The 20,905-nt window shown below is 38.3% G+C and overlaps 1 long non-coding RNA gene across 1 annotated transcript; it reads right to left on the bottom strand.

Annotated features, from left to right (window-relative positions):
- Positions 1 to 4,950: 4,950 nt before the first annotated feature.
- On the bottom strand, positions 4,951 to 19,786 carry LOC101714780 (uncharacterized). The gene is made up of 4 exons (XR_204866.3): positions 19,573 to 19,786; positions 18,347 to 18,470; positions 9,636 to 9,751; positions 4,951 to 9,545 (listed from the first exon to the last, which is right to left on the bottom strand). It is a non-coding gene; the product is annotated as an uncharacterized LOC101714780 (long non-coding RNA).
- Between the last annotated feature and the right edge of the window lie 1,119 nt (positions 19,787 to 20,905).

Raw genomic sequence — 20,905 nt, 5'->3', positions numbered from 1 at the left:
CACCTGTTTCCTTGTTCCAATCTATCACATAAACTATTGCAAGACTATGCTACTAAAAAAAAAAATCAATGGCTCCAACCAAAGAGCACTCAAGTGCCTGCCCCTCTATTTAAAGCCTTCTACAAAGTGCCCAATGATATTTTTCATAGCCTCATTTTTTATTGATCAATCCTGTGCTTCAGCCAACCCAGACATACAGATTGGTCCCTGTTATTATCTGTATTTTCCCAACTCTGTCCGCTTGATCACTGGTGTTCTCTCTGCCTATTAAAATTTCACCCTTCAAAGCTATTTGGGGGCTCTGCTTTTTCATTAATTCTTACCTTTTCCTCTCAACTAGATAGTATTTCTTCAATTCTTCTTGCACAATCCTGTATTTCTTATGAGGTCTATTTGCTTTAGAATCTTGTGTATCGTTTTTTTATCCCTATTGGAACTAGGATAGTATCTTTAAAATCTCAATGTCTCAGGCAATAATAGCAACTCATTCCATGAATCTACAAATAGGCACCTAGGAAAAGCCAATTCCTGAGAGCCATTGGCAGAAATAAGCAGAAGTGTAAAAAAAAAAAAAGAAAAGAAAAGAAAAAACAACTTTAAAATACCTTTTCATTTTTCGGGTGGCAAAAAAATACCCATAAAAGCCAGGATATTTAATGTTACATTTTTCTTTTAAAGTTGGATGGAAAGTTAAGGTTAATGGCCCACAGCTATCTACAAACTCTCTTTTTGTGCTGTTTACAGGTAGAGTCATTGTAGAAAGTGAAGAGCAAGAGGGGAGGAAGGAAGGGGCTGATAATCACAGCTTAGGTATGAAATTGTGCATCCCTATCATGCAGGAGCATTTTTCCAATACTGTAATTAATCACGCTTCTGGTAGAGGGCATCACTTAAACTCTCCCAAGGGGTGTTTACTTCTGTATCCAGGACCATGGCTGGACCTTTGTTCCAAGGTAGTAGGATGTAAGTTTATAATCCAGTTGGTCAGCAGGGTGTAAAGATACATGAAAATTTCTTCAGAGGAAACCAGAGCCATGAAAATCGGTTAGTCGGGCCTACGCAAGCGAGAGTGACAATCTTTTCAGGCATCCGTCTGAAAGGCAGTCACACACAGAGCCAACTTAAAGAAGAGACAGCTCTGTCTGAGTCTTGGACTCATGCCCAGACTTCTTTTCTTCTAACCCTAGAAATAAATATAAGTCCACAGTGCGTTTGAACCTGCTGGCCAGGTTGCTTTCATGATTCTGCCTCCACACGACTTGATTGCTGATCTCATCCCCAGGCAGAAAGTTCTCCATCTATGCCGACAGCATCAATTCAGTGCCATTCAGTTACATGAATCTGGGAAAGTGTACATAATTCAAGCCAGGGACAATGAACTAATTAGGGTTTTAGATTTTTTTTCCAGGTCCTAATGGCCTATCAACTACAGCAGAGAGAAGAGTTTCTGTAGTTGCCTCATCTGAAAGAAACACTAGTTGCTGGCTTATTTAGGTCCCTTAATTATTTAATATCAAGAAAGAAAATTTCCTTGGGGGTTTTGCCATGAAAATGAGTTTAGCTTCCACATATTTTATAAAATTGGGGCAATCTGGATAAGGCTCCTTTTGTAAGGAGACAATTTCCCTGTTCAAAGTATGCACAAGTAGTAAAGGTCTTACCCGACAGTCCTGGTTTCCATGGCAACATAACATTGACATGAGCCACAGCAGACTCTGGTGGCAAGGCTGGCCACCTTAAGGGTTCCTGCTCTCTCCTGACAGACTGCAGCTGGCTAGGGACCAGAGAACATGGCCTTGGAACACCTTGGAGTGATCTTTCCCAGGACAAAGACTGGGAATCTTTCCTGCCTATCAGGTCAAATAAGGATGTAGTTTTAATTTGATAAATAAGAATTGTGACCTATTTTCCATCCCACACTGATGCAAAAGAGAATATGAGACAACAGAAAAAACTTCCGTATTTGGCTTCCTCATAAATTATAGAATCACTATGACAATAACTGATCAAAGTGATATTGTATTTTACTTGTATGTATAAACTAATAATAGTTTTTGTTATATCTTCATTTACTGTTAGGGGAATAAAGATAAGTTTGTATGACTTGAGTTTAAACAGTACTGTTCACAAACATCTCTAATTACAAAATCCATGGGGTAATAGTAAAAATTGTTTCCAGATAAGTGGATGTTGGAACACAAGGAAGAATTATAAGACAACTACTACAATATGAAGAGAGGACTGTGGTGACTTAACCAAGGCTTTACATGGTTGTACACAATACAGCATGTTGTGACAATTAATCAATTTCAGAGAGTGATCGGGTGAGAAGTAGAAATGGTTAACCAGAAATGGGATAGAACGAGAGGTAAGGAGGATAGGAAAATGATGGTAACATACTTTCTTCCAATGCAGCTTTGTGGTTAAAGATTACAAGTTTATTGAGAGAGATACTCTGAGGTAATTGCCCCTTCTTTCAATTCTTAAAAGTAACAGAAGCCCATGCATCTGCAATTTGTGTGTATGTGTGTGTGATGCGCACATGAGCGTACACAGACCACAAATTACCAAAAGGAAAGAAAAGTAGAAAGCATATTCTACTTTTTAAAATTCAAAAGTATAATAAAAAGGAAAATAACACAATATCTATGAAAGATAAAACTAAGAATCCCTGGACAACGCCATGTGTTTGCACCACATGAATACCAGGCACTGTCCAAGACACACAGAATCTATCAGGTTGTTCCTTTCCTTCTGGAATGGACTAACTGGCTCTTTGTAAATTTTTTTTATTTTATTAGTACATTTGCAGTACATAATAGTTACATTCATTGTAGGGAGTTGGCACTTTCATATATCTCAATTCTTTTCCCATCCCATTCCCTTTTCCATCTTAAATGTATTCATCCATTTAAGTTTCTACTAACACCTACATGAAAATCTGTGTCATACATATGGGTCAGTTGGTCCTGGGTTGCTCCAATGATTATAAACAAGCTGTCTAATTGAATGTACACAGAAAAAAAACGTGCTTTTCCTCGAAGACCCTTCCACTGTGCTCTGGTGTCCCACACAAGCAGGTGATTTGTGGGGAACTTGGCAGGCATTGTTTTACAAAGCTGATGGCCAACACCAGCTGCTGCTGGAAAGAGAAAAAAGGGACCACTCCAGTGCATCCTACCACCCACTTGACCTGGTGAACCCAGAGAGAAGCAGTGTGCACAATTGCAGGTTCCTGTGGGGAGAGAGACTACCCTTGACTCTGATTTAAAGCCGTGTTGTTTAAGTCCTCAGTAGGAGGAGGGTGAGCTCTGTCATGTTTCTGATGACTTGTGCTACCTAGAAACCACTTCAGGTTCTGTTTTAGAGAAGAAAATGTACTGGGTACCTGGGAATGCCTCAAAGACCTTTAAGCAAACTGTGTGCAAAACGAATTGCTGGAAGAACTATGACCATATGCCTTTAAAATGCGGCCTCTGAAATGAAGAGACATAAAACAGCCGCCATACATTCAAGATTCCGCCTCCCCACTTAAAAAAGTCACCTATACTTCACCAGAAAAAAATTTTTATTAGTAACATGTCAAATATGTTTTAAAATACAGTTACCTTTCTTCTTCCTCTCAGTTTAAAAAACAATCCAATAAAATCTCTAACTCATGACCCAAATATTTTTAAATGTGAAAAAGACATATTTTAGATTATGTAACAGATACACATTTTCCCGAATAAATGTTGTAGAACACCATCTGCTTCATATTTAGTGCACTCCCACTGAACATTTCTGCTTCTCTTCCTTCATGAATGGTTTATGACAAATTTATGACACTGTATTTCACAATAGCTCTACCAAATATTTATGACAAAAAGAGAATGACAAAAAAATCACTTGGCATGCTCAAATTAGACAATGTATGCATCTTTCTCATTTATGCAGATCCTCCACCACTTACTGAGACCCCAACCACTGAGAAGGACTTGAAGTTCCCAATGGAGGGGGTGAGCATAGAACAGAGCTCAACAAAGAAGTCAAAACAAGAAGTGAAAGAACCTGGTGCCCATTTTTCAGCTCAGGTTGACCAAAATCTTCAGCACATGCAACCACCCATATTTCTGAATTTAATATAGCATAGTTTTGTAAGATTTTCTCAGGTTTGGCAAAGCAAGAGATTGTCAAATTCTTCTTAATTCTGAATGATTTTACCTTTGCTCTGATGTTCCAAGCTGGAGTCTTCCTTTCTAGGTATAATCAAGAGGAAAGTCAAGAAGGGAAATTCACTGTCATTTCCTCACTGAGAAAATGGCATATGACTGTGCCCATGTCTGTTTTCTGTACTTGATGTGGATAAAACTTAAGATAGAAATAATTTTGTAGGTATTTTACAGAGTATTATAATATTTGTGGTATATTTAGAAAACTGGTTGTATGGCTTTATAATATTTTTGCCTCCTGTTCCTTTAAAGGAAAGAATAATATGAAAAATTAATATGAACAAATTCTTTGAACAATTCTTTGAACATATGAGTGTAGGCTTGAGCATATATTTTCACTCTTAAATGATATAGAGACTGGTGATTCAAAGTGTTGTCACCAGAAGCTTTCACATCACCTGGGTTATTTGACAAATGAAGACTCTCAGGTCCTGTCCCCAATCCTTAAGAGAAATATATATTTTAACAAGATCTCTAATGAATTGTATGCAAGAAGATTTGAGAAGCACTAATGTAAAGGAATGTTCTCAATCCAGTCAACTATAGGGTAACCTTTGGGAAAAGATAAAATCACATTAATGGGATAATTTTGTCCTAAATATTCAACCAGGAACAACAACTTTTAGACATGATCCACTTTAGAAAGGAAAAAAAAACTTGACATCTGTCATGTTGCTGATGTACAGTAATGAAGCTTGAGAATAAGAATACGTAAATTAAATGACCTGGATTACATAAATATTCATGAAGTCCTTTAATTAATTATATACACTCTTCTATTGTTTCCAATGTAAGATATTTTCTTTAGCAATACATATACAACTATTACACTGAATTCTAGAAGCATGAACATTACCGCAGTAAACAATTACTTAATGACTGAGTACAATCAATTTTAAAAGAATTATGACCAGCCAATAATGATCTTATTACTGTGATGCATTCTAGTTTTATACATTCTAGAAACCCTTTCTCAAACTTTAGCCAGTACTGCCAACTGTTGATTTCCTCCAAGTATCTTTGAGCAAGATGGGATTGGTGCTAAGGGACAAGGTGGGGATGAAGGACTGCACCATAACTTCTACTTAGAGTGGACTCCAAAGAACAGAAATCAGGCCGTGATGCACAAAGAAAACAGAAGCAGGATGGCCCCGGTAGCTGGTGTTCAGAAATCCTGAGGTTCATTCAAGCAATTCTCCAGCACAAGGCAAAGGAAAGGAGGCTGCACTCTGACTTGGCACAGTCCACACACAGCTCTCAGGCTACGATTTGCTGATTCTGTTTCTCCTTAAGGCTTTCTTTGACACTCACATGAAGCCTGATTTCCCCGCTAAAAGAACACAAATGCCTGAAAGACGCAGGGAGAAGCGATGGTTCCCTACTTGCATTAATTACCCTGCCACCGGACAGGGACATCCCAGGAACAAAGCAGAGCCAGCTGTGCTTCCCCTTGCAACACTGGCTTTCTAGTATGCTCCTGACCATAAAATACACTGCAAAACATGGTAGCTTCCCACCGTCTGAGCTGGGTTCGTAGAACCTCTCTTGTCCTTGTTCACCTTCTCACCTATAAACACTTTTGGAGACACCTGTTTTATAACCATCCCAGTATGGGAAAGAGAAAGGCAGGTGTTACTCCCAAGAAAGGGCCCTTACCCTTTAAGACAAAACGGAGTTGTTTGAATTCTTCCTTTTATCAGTAGTAAACTGAGCAAAGGAATTGAATATCACTCGCTTCTGTATCTCCAGCCCTGGCAAAGCTCCAGCTCACAATTGCTGCTCAATAAGTGGTGGTGAACTGCACTAATGTCCAAGTCCTCTTGCACTGAATTTGTTAAATCTTGGGATGCACACTGAAAACAGGTAATGTACTTGCGCTTATCCGTTTACACACACTCCCACCATCTAGTCTCTCTCCCAACTTAATTATTTTCTATGCTCATCCACCCAGAAAGTTCAGTTATAGGTGTATTTTGTGTAATATCACATTTTAAATAATATCTATGCTGAATAGAATCTAGTCTTATGAATTGTTGTTGAATGAAAGAAAGTATCAATACACTGCAGGTAACAGGTATTTTGGTATGCAGTGAATGCAAGAAAGAAAAAGTGAATACAGCAAGCAAGCAACGCCCCTCAACATGAAACAACTTTTCTCTTTCACTTACTAATCTTGCTCCTTGTTTCTCTGGTCCGCCTGTCTTTTGTCGTTTTTTCTTCGTTTTTCCTCTTTTTCTTTTTTCATGTTTTTCTTACTTGCTAGGCTTTTAAGCTGGTTGGGTACTCAAAGGAGTGACAAAATTACCAAAGGAGTTGAGCAATATTACCAAAGGCACTCAGATTTCCCATGTGAGCTTCCTTACCCTACGTACGCCTTTTGCCCCAGAGAAAGGGTGCCCTGGTTCAAAATAACTGTAACTAGTTCTCTACCTTTCTCTTCTCTCATAAAGGGACATGTAGGAAGAGTCAGAAGAGCAAACCTTTATAGGGTCTCCTTGGGTATCAGCTGGCCATGGTAAAATGACAGTAACCTACTTGTAAACTCAGACAAGTTTGCAGAGTTTAAATACAATTTTTTAATCAAGCTAATATTCGTCAACTGCCCATCTATGAGTTGTTTATTGGAAAAAATTAACTGCCCTAAAATGTATTTTAAATAACTTGTTTTGAAATTAACACTTAAAAAAGAAAAACATTTCACAAAAATGGCTGTTTTCTAAGGGTTTTTTTCTACATATAAATGTATAGATCAGAGAGCTCAGTTAATGACATCTGGTAAAACTGGCTTTTAAATATGTTATTCATTCTTTGCTCAAGAGTTTTGCTCTAAGTTTTCTGATAAAATAAATACTATAATTTCCCACTTTCTTGATAATTTTCCTCTCCCTTCCTTTTCTGTTCCAAAGCATGTATATTTCTATCTTCAACCAATCTCAACATGAGGTTTTTAAAAGTTCTATCTATGAGCATAGGATTTTCCCTTAAAGACACTGTCCTAATCAAGCCTAAGTTCATTTCAGTCAAAATTTCAAATGTATCAGAGCGCTGATTCTATTTGTTAAATTATATCAGAGTATAACTATCCCATTAAATTTGGAGTCTTGGACTATTCCTATTTTAAAATAAATCTAAATTTTTTAAAGAAGTGTTCTGAGAATTAAGGTCTTTTAAAAGCAATGAAATCAAATTTTAAACCTTGAAGCCAAATTTTTCCCTTAAATTAATTTTTAATTTTTATATCTCTATACTTCAAATTATCTCACTGTTCATACTAAACTGTCTTTAAAATTTTTACTTCAATCCTAACATTTCAATATCTTTTAAGTCATCTTTTCCTAATTTTGATTGAACAATTAAATAGAAGGCTGACACTATTATCAATTGTATGCATAGTCTTCAACGATGTGGGCTAACTAGGGTACCAACATTCTTTATACCAAATGCATCTGTGTTAATTATCTTGGTGATTCATGAGAAGATCCAAGTATTAAAACAAAATTCTCTTGACTAGAAAAAGACCATCTTGGTCATAAGTGGGTTTGTACTAGGAGAGATGCTATATTGACAAGTCACCATAACTATATTATACAGGAATATGATTACCAAAAGCTTGTAATATCTTCAGCTAAAGCAGTGTCCATGGTCATCATTATTGTGTATAAAATATTCCAAAAGCACATTGGTAAGCAAATTATTCTGAAATTTTTCACAACTCTATGACCTGTGCAACCTTTATGTTAGATTCTTATCTTCATCATCATAGTCTCCTTAACACTCATCTTTGAGTCTTTGGTATTCTCTTAAATACACCTTTGGCACCTAGTTTTTCCAATCTTTTATCAGTTAATGACAATTCTTTAAACAATATGCTCCATAGGACAAAAACTCCACACACTGAAATCAGACAACTCATTCAAATCTCAAAGAACATTATGAATCACTTCAAGCAATGTCACGAATATATCCAGCCTGTTAAATAATTATCTTTCAAACTGTAAAACATAAGGACTGATCTGACTTCACCACCAAGTGCATTCTAAAACATCTTGTCAAATAGTGAATGACCGACTATCATACAGAAATCAGTGCAAAATTACAGCCAGGCAGCCTTAAATGCACTCTCAGCTAAATGAAGAAATAACATCACGTAGAATTTCAGTTGCCCTTACTATTTTTTTCAGATGAGATTTTAAAAAAATTATCAACCCATTAAAAATATTTTTCCTGCCCACTCTTTTCCTGAGTGTCACAGCCTATTAAAATATAACATCATAAATAAAATTTAAACTCTTAAAAGCCCAGCACAAATTTTAATCCCTATAGAGATAAGCTCATCTGTAATGTTATTTCATTAAATTCTGTTTTTAAAAAAGAAAAAGTCTATTAAGACCAAAAAAACAAATGAACAAAAATAGTAAAATGGATCCGTTTGGAGGAATCCAGTTGTTACATTCAGCAGTTAAGTTGGAGTATATGCTTTCCCCCTTCCTGAATTGCCACTAATGGTAAAAGGAGAGCAGTATCTAACAGTTATTTGGCACAATGCTTCACAAGCCAAAGAAATTCAGAAAGCATCGACCCTCCTTCTCATCATTCAGAGAACATTAAATAATTCTACCCTTAATCCTCAGGGACATCTTATCAAGTTAATATGTTGCTTTTTGTTACTTGTCACTATGAGTGGCAAAATTTGGAAATGGGGCTTAAAAATTACAAACCTTATCTTTAAAAAAATCTTTTTGCTTCTAATGCACAAAGTCACTGATAAGTGGACATATCTGGAATTCAATTTGATCATAGTAAGGACTGCTGAGTAATAACCATGGTTCTCTCCGATCAGTTCAGCATGCATCTCATCTTTGATATCAAGTGCACCGGTAATTGGTGCCTTATATGAACATCTTCACTAAAACAATTCAGGCATTTAGAAACAAAGTATCAGTGGACATAACAGTTACTTTAATTCATTTTATAAATAAGCAACTGAGAATTTTGCTCCAAGTGGCTACTAGTGTAGCCCATTCCATAAATGGCATTCTCCGAAGCATAAGGCACAATATGATATGAATGCAGCTCCTCATAATAGAGAGACTGAGAACAGCATTCCTGTACCATAAACTTCAGCCGTTTTCTTGTATCAGAATAAGCAGTCTTATAACAGGGAGCTTCTTTAAAGTATTCATAGCTCTCTTTCTCCGTCTCTAGATGTATCTTCCTCAGCAAATTGTTAATTAACACAGACCTTCTTAAGTAGGTTTCTGGGTCTTCTAGAAACCTGAGCTTCTCCAGAGAAAGTTTCAGAATGCAAGTTCTGTCTTCAGGTAATATCAGGTGCTGGAAAGCAAACACAGTCATTCAATTTACATTTACAACTTACTATTGACAACATTGACAAAAATGAAAATATAATGCACAAATCCTTACTTTTGGAAAATACCCATGGTAATCCTGATGTAAATCTTCTTCTTCTGCATATTTTCTCTTAAAGTAAGCTACTTTCGACGTTGTTAATGAATATGTTAATACTTTTGTTGGATAAGCTGAACAAAGAAAATGGAGAAAAATCAGATTTTATTGTAGCAAAGAGTATTTTATTATATAAGCTCTACTTGTAGAAAGAAATTGGCTGCCACAGAAATTCCTCTCATCTCCTCACTAAACAATGTGGTAAAGTAGTCAGTGGCGATTGTTCTATGATTTAAAAGCGTAGCAGGAGGACAATGCCACCATTCAGACCCAAAATAGAGGGTCTAGGTTGAAAATCTTCTGTGACCTCTCAGAAATCAACCATTAATACTCTCTTTAATCTCATGCCTTCTCATGTCAAAACACAACCAAATTTGAAATTGATGCACAAAAGGTAAGAGGAGGAGGTAGGTAACAGTTCATCATTTTCTTAAACAGCCCAGAACACAGAGTTGCTGAGTTAATCAAATTGACATGAAATAGTAGCCCACTAACACTTTAAAGAAATCACTATGACTATAGACAAATGCTATGCTTGTTTATGATGTAAAGGAGGTAATATTAAATAAGTGAAAAAGATTTAGGTCATGCTCAGACTAGCAAACTTGATATTGGTATAATATATGAAAGTAAAGATCTTTGTTTTCTCTTCTAAAATACTATTGCTATTGAGGATTCTGACTTGTTTAAGGAAGGACAGATTTAGAATTTTAAAAGATTTCCAGAAGACAGGATTTGGTACGAAGAGAATTCCTAAAGTAAGCTGTAGATGGCGCTCATACCACAGAAAGTAGACAAGATCAATCTTCTAAAGACAAGTAGCTTCCTATTCAAAGCAATGAATGAATTTTGAAAGTAAAATGAGTCCACTTCAGTACTCATTCCACCTCAGGGGGCCAGACCACAAATAAAAATAAAATATAATTTATTATACCCTTAATCCATACCCCCAAATATTTCTGTATCAGGACCATTTAATGCACAAGGTGACTGAGTAGTTTATTACCATGCTGGTTAACTTTACAGTAAGATATTTTTGCCTTTCTTCCCAAATCTCAAAATTTTAAAGGCTTAAGTATTAAAAATATACTCTTCAAGAACCAATCTTTTCTAGTATTTCCTCTGACTTGGAAGCATTTGTACAAAGCTTCCTGCAGCTTTTTTAGTAGCTGGATGGTTTTGTTAAACCAGTAAGGAATGCTACAAAACCACACCTCAAGCATTCCAAATTCTCACTGCACCACTGTGGATTATAAATCCCCAACAGCCTTCAGTTAGATTTGGTATGTTTTGTTAAGGGGATCAATTAAATCCCTTGTTTGTCTGACTTAAAAGAGACGGATATGTAGTAACTTATATCTGAAGCAAAGATAATAGTTGTTACTATGTATATACAATCCCTGAATTTAATAAACAAAACTCAGTTTATGTATATTTTTCATTGACCTCAGAAGGTTAGGAAAAAAGGCACACAAATTTGAATATAGGAAACAAAGAAAGCATTACTAAACCTGTTTTTCTCATGGACTTTTTTAGTTTTGTTTTTGGGGTGTGTGTGTATGTGTGTGTGTGTGTGTGTGTGTGTGTGTGTGTGCTTTGCCAATTGTGTTATCTTGTTAGGGGTATTTTTAGGGGATTTAATCAAATAACTAACAATTAGTTGACAGTGCTTCAGCTTATCCCTTGTGATAATCACTTATGCTTCTTTCTAAACTAATTAGTTGCTACAATAGTGGTTCTCAAAAGATAGGGAGCATCAGAATCACCTGTATGCTCCTTAAAACAAATACCTAGCCCTACACTGAGTTTCTATAGTTTGGGGTGGAGAACTTGTATTTCTAACAGAGTATCAGATGATGCCCATGCTGCTGGCCTGGAAGCCGAATTTTGAGAACCACCGTATTACAGCATTAGGAATATTAGGGTATGGAGCAGCAGCACCACCCAAGCAAGCTGGAATTAGCCAGTCAACTGATTACCTTAGCACCAGACTGCCCAGCAATTGGCCTGAAGGTCTTCTGTTGATAGGGTTGCTTCCATATGTCAAGTTAGACGCTTTAGAATCATAAAGCCAGGCTACATTTTAACTGAACAGTGAAAATGTTTCAGCAGGAATTCCTGGGCTTACATTAAGAAGTAGCATGGCTGTTATTCACCTTATAGCTAGACAGGTCATTGTTTTTTTTTTTTAAAGCAAGATCCAAATTACTATATTGAAGGCAAAAATGAGTAAAGATTTGGAAATGAGAAGGGTAAATTTACCATAAGCAAATAGTGTATGTATACATTTTGTTTTGTTTTGGGATTTTTTTGGTACAGGGGATCAAACTCTTGTCCTTGTGCTTGCACAGCAGGTGGCACAACCACTGAGCTAAATCCCAGGCCCTGTATGTATATATTAGGGTCTGCACATTTTATCTTCCTAAGTGATGCAATGCCTACAACATTTATGAACAACTACAAAGTTTTTAATGAAAAATACCAAGGAGGGTAGGCTGTAGCTTGGAGAACCAATGTCAAATCGATTTATTGTTCTGGCTCCCTAATGAACCTCCAAGGAAGATATTTTGATTTAAAAAATCAAGACCAAAAAAAGTTAAATGATCCCAAAGTTTATAAAGATTCTGCCTCACTGTATTCAAGCAGTTAGTCTACGATATAGAATGCGTCTGACCTTGAAAAGAGAGTAAGTTCTCAGGAGGACCAGATTTGAGGCTCAACTCTTGCATGGGCCACACACTTAGCCACTCAGTTTATTGCTCTTAGAAAAAGAACACACCCACGGCTTTGGAAAGGCTAAAAAGCTTTCAGGGCTGCATCAGTCTGGCAGCTACCTCCTTGGGGCTGTTCAGCTATTTGCAATGTTTTCCACATCAAATTTTGGAGGATGGTTTTAGTCACTTTCATACTGAAATATATAGAAAACATAAGTTCCTGAATCTGTTTTCTTGCTGGATTAGAACCCCAAAACTTCAGAGCTAGAAACTATCTAGTGATCATCCGGTCCGGCCTCTTCAGTGTACAGATTAGGAAACTGCGACCTCCAGGAACCCAGTGGCCGATAGTCTGGAGTGTAGCTAAGAGTTTGGGCTTTGAAGTGGTGGAATAGCTTTGAATTTCAGCTCTGCCACTTCTTAGTTGGGTAGCCTTGAACAGATTATATGAGCTCTACACAAATGTCATTTGTAAAGTAGGGATAGAAATATACCGGCTCATGAGTCCCTGATGCCTGGCACTGTGCCAGCACATACTAACCATTCAGTCACACTGTAGCCTTTATTAGGGTCAATAGGTGTAGATCTACTACAGAAGCACAGCCCCCCCTGGCCTTGTTGCTCTCACTTGAAGACTCTTTCTTCCACCTTGCCTCCCTGGGAGGTTAGATGATAATTTGTTAAAGGACTGTAAGAAGATATTTCAAATGGCCAACTTGAAAAATATAGTATAGATTCTATAACAGTTCCAAGAAAATGTTTCTGGGTTTTCACCAGCGGTATTGCATTTTGGTGAAGGAAATGCAAAATTGTGTTTGGAATATCCAGATAATCATCTGGATAAAGTTAATCTGAATATCTAAAGAAGTTCACTTGTTATGATCCAGGAAACAGACACAAATATGTTTATCATTTTCCTGCAACTAAAAAGCCAGCCTTAATTTTGTCTGTTATTATTTAAATAAAACTGAAAAAACAGATAAGAAATAAAATAACTGTATGTCTTTATATTTAGTGGTTTGAGCTCTGAGAACAGTATATAAGTTATAAAACTGAATTAAATTGAGCCTAAATTTATCTCTGAAGATGAAATGGCTAATACTGACTTGAATATTGAAATAGTTTTTAATGTTGCAGTCTCTGGGACACAACATATCTACTCCAAGTTCAGTACATTTCACAGTGTAAAACTTCAATGAGCAACAGATTGAAAGTCACAAATCAGAATGACTGTCCCTCTCATTAGAGCTCTGGCAGTACAACTTATACATATTTCTTTAAATAATGTTTAAAATTTAATTACGAATGATTGCTCAAATGCCCTTCCTTATTGTTCTGCTTCTGCCTCCAGACAACTAAAATCCTATTATTGTACAAGTGATTTCATTTGGTGCTCGGCCCAGGGACAGTACATTAAGGAAACATCATCAGCAAATTAATTTATAAACACGTTGAGAGAACAGATGGCAGGAAGAGACCAACCTCTGTCGTATAATCCATTCTTTGTCCCACACTGAAAAACCCAAGAGATAGGAGAAGAAGCGAGGTGTTTAAGATATCTTAATTTTAGTAGGATTTTCATTTTCTCTCCAACATGTTAATCAACACATTGCAAAAGCAGAGTTGAAACCATTCTTTGAGGTGTGTGCTCTCTAACCACAGACAGAAGGGCAGGAGGCTGAGCAGCAGGGAGCAATAAAATGGATTCTACCTCAGATCAATGTCCAACTTAGGTGGCACCCAAATCATACACGTTCACTTCACAATTTCTTACTGATTTTGCTTTTGATGATGTTAGCCTGATATAACCCTTTAAAAGTATAAGTGTCCCTACCTATTCAAATAATGTTTTGCAGGTGGAAAAGTATCAAACATCCTTCCCAAGGACCATGACCACGTTTGTTTAGAGTTATCTCATCTGTCACTGTTAGCCCCATTCTACAGCCTTGCTGCATGGTTTTAAATACTTTACCATAAACACTTTGAAAAAACAAATACCAGTAAGACACCAGCCCCTGTCATAGTAATCCATTCTTGTCCTACACGGAAAAGCCCAGCCCTACAATTTATTTGCTTAGTGTCTTTGGGCAAGATATTTAACCTCAAAGAGCCTGAGTTTTCTCATATATTAAACAGGGGAAGAATATCAAACTCATTGAGTTCCATGTGAATTAGATGAGATGATATTTAAAAAGCATTTCCTCTCTGCCTATCACATAGGCTCATATTTTCTGCTCAATAAATGTTACATATTATAATCACAGTGACCTCAATTCTGAAATCATAAATACATATCCTACTCAATAGCATTATGTAATATATAGAGATTAGTCCTCTCTTTAGTGTGAAGCACAGGGTACATAAAACATTCATGAGTGTGTTCACAAAGGTACATGGGTACAAAGTTCAAGGCTGTTATGTCATGGCTTCCGTAGAACTTTAGCTTTGTTGATATTTGACAATACTCCATCCACTATCTTTCTTCTCTCATAACCCATTGCCTAAACCTTTCTGCATGATATGTTCCATGGTAGCTTAACTCAATGTCAATTGTAAGTTCCAAATCAATGGAGCAATGTTTCTTCAGATTTATCATACTAGGCACAATATTGAGTTTACTGACAGTTCAGAATAATGAACAAGTTGCAATAAAGATCATAGAAGACTTTCTTAGGAACTTCCTGAGACTTCCAGTGAGTTACGACAGCTTTACAAGATACCAGCAGCACTGTCTGGTACTAGATCCCGTGACCCTTTCTGTGACCCCAAGCAAAGGCATAGAATATTATATAGAACATCAGAAGTTCTGCAAGCCCATCTTGCTCCACTGGGAATATCTCTGACCAAAGAGAACATCATTAAATGAGGTATGATGGATCAGCTAGGCAATCATAACATTACCTAAGATGCTGCACCAAAGCCAACTGATTCAATAAAGTAGTTCTACTAACGACAGAGGCCAAAGGCATTATGCTTTTCGGTAGACCCTCCAAAAGTAGATTCCATGTTTTGCAGGATGAGGCTTCCTTTGACTCAAAAGAAAAATTGGCCAACCAGCCCTATTGCTGGATATGCCATCCAAGTACTATCTCACCAATAATACTCGGAGAGATGTTATAACATCCTTATGTACCCCTAAGGGGTGCTCAGAGAGAAGAATTTTAACCCCCGACCTATAGATGACAGCAGCCTTTTGGAAAGTGCCTGATCTAATCACCCACATCACCTTTCATTTTTCATCACCACCACCCCATGTTTGAGTGTATTAATAAAAACATCTATCTGGGCTAAAGTTGCTTCTAGTATCCCAAAAGTGTTGTAAAGAAACGCAAAATGGGACCAAAGATTTAATTTACACATTAAGCATATGTAAGAATTTACTCTGGAGTTTTTCATATTTTTCTCTGCCTTCACTCATACAATGCCTGACTTCTGTTCTCACTAGGAGTGGCTCTAGAAGTAGAGTGATCTTCACTCACAGGAGGCCTTTCTCCTAAAACAGTATAGGTTTTCATTAAACTGCATTGTGCTCAATGATACAAACAGCCCGCTGTGGCGCGTGTGTCATAGGCTGGCACCTCTGAGTGCTAGGCTCTGGAGTCTTGACTCTCTTTGCAGGATCTCTAGCTTTTCTTGATCTCCCTAATGAAGGGTCCTGTTGATAAGCATTTCACAACTAACACATACTCCTGCAGAGCTCCCAACTTCAAACTTGTCCTTTCTCTGTATCAAGGCTCAACTGACAGAAGACCTAAGTACCTCTGCTATTAAGAATATTTTGTGCTTTTTACTGTCTATAATTTGTAATGTATAAATGCATTTTTTGCTTTCTAAATACATGTCTCTATTAAAATACTGAACTCAACAATAGTAAACTTCTACTGCTTTTCAACACTATCTTCCCTTGCACCTACATTGAGAATTGTTGAAATACATGGTATGGCTCTTTATTGGCCCATGTGTATAACTTTAAGTAGGAAAAAAATAAAAATAATTGTGTTGGACTACATTGGGGAAAACATTAATGCACTGAAACTAGATAGAGAGATTTTTTTTTAAATAAAGGAATTGACAAGGAATGGCTCCTCCCAAAGACCAAAGCCCAGAATCTTCCCTAGCTTTGGTGCTGAGTGGTCTGGGTCAGTTCACTTCTGCCTCTGCTTCTAAGAGTGACTTCATTTCAGCTCTCCCTGGGTTTCTGAGCATACTGCTTTGACAAACAGAGCAATCTGAAGTGGTTAAGCTTTGCCTTTAGAGCATAGCTGGGGTGTCAGTGTTTTGACTGCCTTCGCCAGCTGGCATGAGTCATGGGTAAAGAGCCCAGGTGCAGAGGCAAAGCCCTCAGCCCCTTAATAGAAATTTCAATGTGTTTCAAGGCATCTTCTTATTCTTATGAAGGTTTCATGCCATAAAATTGAATATGATTATTCATATACACCTAAAAACTGTCAAAGAGAGTGAGCAAAGAGAAAAGAAGACCAAAATTAAGTCTGGTTTCAGTTTTAACATGTTTGATCACAGCGTTAACTAAGCTTTATATCTCCAAGCCCATGGCCCTTTTATCACCAATGATGTCTGCACGTATAACTGGCACTGGCACTGACTGGGTCCTTAAATACAAATTGATGACACTGGGGGATTCGTTCTAACTGTAGATTCACCAAGGACTCTAGGATTAAATGTTTATGTTATAATGATACTAGTTGATTTATTTTTACTTATTGAAAACTTAATACTATAACACTTTTGATGAATGACTTCAAGCAGATCTGTCATCAAAATTACACAGTATAAGCTCTACATTTTACATATTCATGAGAGAACCAGAACTAAAATTTAAGAAAGAACCTCTTTTATTTGACCTTTTCTGATTGTAACAGTACTCTCAATGAAAGAGCAGCCAAGTTCACATAAATTAAAGGACACTGAATGATTTTAAGGTTCTTTGCATATTACATAAGAGGTGGGATGCATATAGATCACTAATGCACAAGACTAATGCATAAACATGAACCAATAATCTTGGCTGCTTTACTCAAACTTTCCTAAGATTGATGGCATGAATAGAACTGCATACATGACAATACATCTTATTGATCTTAGACTTGTTTCTTACCATAAAATATAGTAATTATGATTGAAGAAGGAAGAAAAGAGGGTGGTACTAAAGGCTAATGAATTCAACATTATTTGGTGATTCAAATTATTATTTTAATGCTTAATAGTATTAAACTATAGATATTTCAATAAGTGAGAACATAAATCCATAATTTCAGACTCTTATGATATTTATAAATCTACACCCTGAAACCAGAATATATTTTCTCATAGGTTTCTGAATAAAGATGTTCAATTCTATATTTTTATAAAATCAGGTAAGGAGCAGGCAAGAATCTAGCCTGGTTTGTTTTTATGAATTTGCGTGTGGTTTGTTTTTATGAATTTGCGTGTAGTTTGTTCGGCTCTGCACCTATAGGACGTACACATGGAGAAAGAACTCGGTACATGTAAAAGTTACACAGGGCTGGAGAGCCAAACGCTCATTTCAAACGTGTTCATCTTAAAAACTGAATTTACAGTGCTAACATGCAAAGATTTTTATCATCAGGATCTTAATGCAAATTAAATTTAAAACATCACCGCGACCTCTTTTTGCAACTTGGAGAGTTCTCATTTCCTCCATCCAGACCTGCACGACAGTGCTCAGAGTTCTCAGCTGACATATTCCCGGAGTCAGGCTATTTCTAATTTGGCCCCCCCTGTTCACCTGGATTTAAGAGAGGAAAATCTGCCAGCCCACAAATATCCTTTTTACAGAAAACCTCTATTGACTTCTACCCAGCAACCATCTATATAAACAACTCTTCCTATTGATCTTGTCAGTTATGGTAATGCTACATTAGCATTTATTTCTCTGGATACATAAAGAGTTATTATTTCTGAACTAGTGATTACCTGGTAATGCTGACTCAGTCTGAGAAATGTATTTCTGGGACAGCTTCAGAAAATCTGGTGAGAGTTCTCCTTTGCACAGCAAGCATTTCTCACAGCCTCAGGCTCATGAATGGTTACCTGAGATCTTGAAACAAGGAGACAGACACAAATAACACAGGACCAGTCAAGTCTGCATTCACAAGTCAGGAAAAAGCATGTGTTGGAAGACATATCTAGGATGCTGTGGGTAGGGTTATCCTGGACTAGACAAATCTTCAGATGCACACAGTCACTTAATGTTCTCCAGATTTAAGTTTAAACAGGAAGAATCTTAACTATCTTAAAAAACTGGGAAATGGCTGGATAACTGATCTCAACAGTTATTTACTTATGAGGTTATTTTTGCAAAATTATCAGTAGATTGATTTTTAAAACCAGAGTAAGATATCTTTTGTTTGATTTGAAATACCAGGTTCTGTATAATTTCAGAAGTATTCCCTTTAAAGTAACAAAGCAGCAATTAACTCAAAACACAGCAACTCTGTCTTTCTCTGCAATATGTACTATTTCTCACGAGATTTGAAATAGCTCAATGCTACTTCTTTTTTAAAAACAGCTTTTATTTTTCTTTAAAGGGCCATGTTTAATTGCACCTTTTCTACATGGATGTATGCTTAGAGATCTCATCATCTTCTATATTTAGAGAGATGAGCTTTCCAAAGGAAGACAGGCAGCCAATAAGGAGGATCCCATCCAAAGAGGTGAGTTACTATGGTTACTTTTCAGGCGGCTGAGTAGCAGGGAACGGCTGCTCCTGGCCAAATGGACCCTGTCCAGAGGAGGACCTAAAAAGAGCGATGCTCTCCAGAAGTGTTGATTCAATTAGTGGAGACTCTACTACCCTATTTTAGCCCTAACTACAGGCTTCCTATAGGCGCTCTCTGCTTCCTGCTCGCCTTGCCCCACAGAGGCAGTGAAGTCAAAGGAAAAGCAAGGAGGACTGAAAACTTCTGAACACTAACCTAATAATGATGAACAGGCCAGTCCTCCAGAACCAATCCCAAGGTTGTAAAAAACAAATCATGTTATCTAACACTAACTGCTGGCCAGTTTGCAATGGCTGGGCATGGGGTGGGAGCCTGGAACACGTCCTAGCCTCCTCTTTAGAGAAAGGAGTCTTCCCTGAACCTCGGAGGAAGGTCCCCGGCTGGAGAGTCCTGTCCTCCCCGAGAGCTGGGGCCACTCACCGGGCGATCGATCGCTCGTGCGTGCACCTGTTTGGTAGAGGCGCGGGGCTCGCTGCTTCTCCGGCTTCGCCGGCTCTGCGGCTCTTTAGAGGGCGCTGACAGCGACAGCAAAGGCGGAGGCGACTGCAGCCCGCGGGCAGCCCTGGCTCCTGCAGGTCTGTCCCTCCGCTCTCCGAGCGCCGCTCACTCTGGGTTCAGAACGCGAGGCGGGCGAGCAGCTCCGCTCTCGCATTGGCCCAGAGGGAGCAGATGTTACCGGTTGCTAGGAGCGTTGCTAGGAGGCGATGACGCCCCTCCAAGGCTCCAGCTCGGGAGCAACTTTCCTGTAGGTCGGTGCGCTGCTGGCGGGGGCTGCTGAGAGCAAGGTTGAGAGCTGGAACCAGGAGGGGCCGCGAATAAAGAGTCTGGAGCAGAGGGGTCCCGGCCTCGCCCGCCCAAATTGGGTCCAGGAATCGGCTGGACGTGGGTGAGAGCCACGGGCCTGCATGGAAGGGCGGGCTTTGGCAGGGGGTCCCCTACGAGGCTGGCTGTTGGGGGCCACGGTGGGACAGCACTTTCCGAGGCTGAGGGCGCGGCCGGATTTTGTCCGAGCCTGCTAGACCTCCATACCCCGCGGGGATGCCGCTCGGGGAGGGCAGAGACCGGAAGTGCAGTCTGTGACCTGGGCGGCACGAGCAGTATGGGACCCTCCCTCCGCTGCTCCTGCTTGTGTTGAGATGGATTTTGAAGAGGGAAATACTGACTAATCCATGAAAATCCTCTCCCAGTCTAACTCCTTTCGAAACTGCCTGTGGCTGCCTGCTGGTACAGTGCCAACGATTTCAGAAAAATAAAAATAAAAGATGTTCCTGTCGTCTAAATGCTTTCTTCACACAGTTCGAAAGACTTCATTTTGATCCAAGAGCGAAATAAAACATCAGGCTAATATGAAATCTTTAAAATAAAAATACACAAAATCAAAGGTACTTTTCAGAAAGGAAACTGGAGAAAGTATGCGTGTTTCAGGCATTTAGACTTTCGTGTCAATTTACCCAAAGGTGTGTGATCTCACTCAAGCTTTGTTTCTACTTTTCACCATTGCTTCTCCTTGTTATTGTTCTTGAATAGGGGCTGTTTTACTGGTGGAGGGAGATGCTTACAGCAGCAAAGTGGACACATTTAGGTACCCAGTGACCAAGTTAAAGAAGGGAAGAAAGATAAAACACCTAGTAGAGAAATTTTGCTCAAAGCTCTCCTCAGAGGGAGAATGTCACTGAAGGAGGTATGCCATTATCCGGGTCCCGGCCTACAGAGTCAAGTCAGGCCTGGAAGGAAGGCACCCACTGGAAATAAA

This window comes from Heterocephalus glaber, unplaced genomic scaffold (assembly GCF_053883595.1).
Source record: "Heterocephalus glaber isolate CG9 unplaced genomic scaffold, H.glaber_assembly_v1.0 deba00001608, whole genome shotgun sequence".
Classification (NCBI taxonomy): domain Eukaryota; kingdom Metazoa; phylum Chordata; class Mammalia; order Rodentia; family Bathyergidae; genus Heterocephalus; species Heterocephalus glaber.
The sequence above is the reverse complement of the archived record's forward strand: the minus strand, read 5'-3'. Positions and strand labels throughout refer to the sequence as shown.